The sequence below is a fragment of the Cynara cardunculus genome (assembly GCF_001531365.2).
Source record: "Cynara cardunculus var. scolymus isolate 2C chromosome LG 13, CcrdV1, whole genome shotgun sequence".
NCBI lineage: Eukaryota > Viridiplantae > Streptophyta > Magnoliopsida > Asterales > Asteraceae > Cynara > Cynara cardunculus.
In genome coordinates this window covers 36,055,141-36,057,244 of record NC_037540.1, presented here as the reverse complement: position 1 = coordinate 36,057,244, position 2,104 = coordinate 36,055,141, and positions in this window count along the sequence as shown.

Genomic DNA, 2,104 nt, shown 5'->3' with positions numbered 1-2,104 from the left:
AATGTGACCAGTTATAGGGGAATGATCGGCTCCTTACTTTATCTTACTGCTAGCCGACCGGATATTATGTTCTCAACGGGTCTTTGTGCAAGATACCAAACGAATCCAAAGGAATCTCACTTGGCAGCCGTTAAGCGCATTTTCAGGTACCTGAAAGGTACTCCCAATCTGGGTCTTTGGTATCCCAATGACTCAGATTTTGATCTAACAGGTTTTTCAGATTCTGATTATGCAGGATGTAAAGTTGATAGAAAGAGTACAACTGGTAGCTATCAGTTGTTGGGTGGAAAGTTAGTCAGTTGGACTAGCAAGAAACAACACTCTGTGTCCACCTCAACAGCTGAAGCTGAGTATGTTGCTGCAGGTAGCTGTTGTGCACAAGTCTTGTGGATGAAAAATCAGTTAGCTGATTACGACCAAGTGTTCACCAAAATTCCAATTTTCTGTGACAATTCAAGTGCCATTGCTATTGCCAACAATCCCGTTCTTCACTCTCGTACGAAACATATTGATATTCGATATCACTTTATCAGAGACCATGTGATGAAAGGTGATATTGAACTTCATTTTATCCCTACAGACTATCAACTCATTGACTTGTTTACCAAGCCTCTTGATGAATCTCGGTTTAATTTTTTGATTAGTGAGTTGGGAATGTTAAATGTTGACAAATAATTTTTGAGTTTTCACTAATTCTTATGGGTTATGTGTTTTCTCCAAAAATGTTATTGTGTCGTTTGCTCTAAAATGATCTGGTATTTATGTGAGTGTATGTTTCTCTTTTTTCTAAAATATTGATTTTTTTGAAAATGATGGGTTTTACACTCGTATATTTTTTCCTTAAAAATCAATTTCTATTTTTTCTCTCTAAAAAGTCTCTCTCTCTATATATATATTATTAGTATTTTTTTTTAAATTTATTAGTATTTTTTTTAATTTAAAAAAAAAATAGAAGAAAAAGATAAAAACATATAAAACGATAACAAGTTTTTATTTTTGTGTGTAGTGGTTTTAAAATTTTAATTTATTTTATCCTTTTATTCTTTTTACAAGTTTGAGGGCCTCTTCTCTCACCGATCAACCCCACACCACCTCTTCTCTCCTTAAGCCGAACCTTAMACCTACACTCTTCACACACCACGCTCCCATCCCACTCGGTTTCCCCCTTTCCTACCAAATGCAAGCCGATCCCTAAACCCCTAAGCCGAACCTCAAGCCGAACCTCAAGCCGATTTCCCCCCACCCTTAAACCGATTCCACACCCTCAACCCTTCTCCTTCGGCCTTCCTCTCTTTTCTCACACCCTTCCTTTCGGCTTGCCCTCAAATCTCTCCTTCTCTCTTTCGGCTTCCTCCTCAATAAGCCGATCTCCCTTTCGCGTTCAACACAAACCGATCACCAACCCTTCACTCATTCGGCTTTCCCTCTCACAAACCAATTCCCCCAAACCGATCTCATACCACACAAGACGAATCCCTCCCCCACCCCCTTCGGTTTGCTAAGGATCCACCTCCTCTCCATCGGCTTCATCTCACACCGATCTCAAACTCACACCTTCGCTATACCCCGTTCGGCTCACCCTCTCATGCCGATTCAATGGCCTCCCATCTACCATCTTTGGTTTCCCCTCTCTCTCCCAAGCCGCTTACAACCTTGCACACCGAAAACCCCCAAGCCGATCCATCATTAAACCATCCCCAAGCCGATCCTCCTTTCTCCTTTGGCTTCTCAATATGCCTAACCCCCCACACCTAAGCCGATCTAAATCCTTCCTCCTTCTCTTTCCCTACCTTCGGCCCACACACTTCGGCCCATCTTCTATCTTTTCTAAACCCTAGATGATCATCTCCCTCTTTATAAATACCTCTAATCGGCCTCCCCTATATTCCTCACACCTCTACACTCGGATCCCTCTTGCACGTCGACCACCAACAACCATCCTCATTTTTAAAACTCATAAGCCGAAACCCCCTTTTCGATCGGCCTCCAACACACCGATTCCTCTCACCTCTAATCGGCTTCCTCCCTCAAGCCGAACCTTCTCCCCTCTTACCCCTTCCTACGGCTTCTTCCTCTCACCTTCCATCCAACATTACATAGCAAG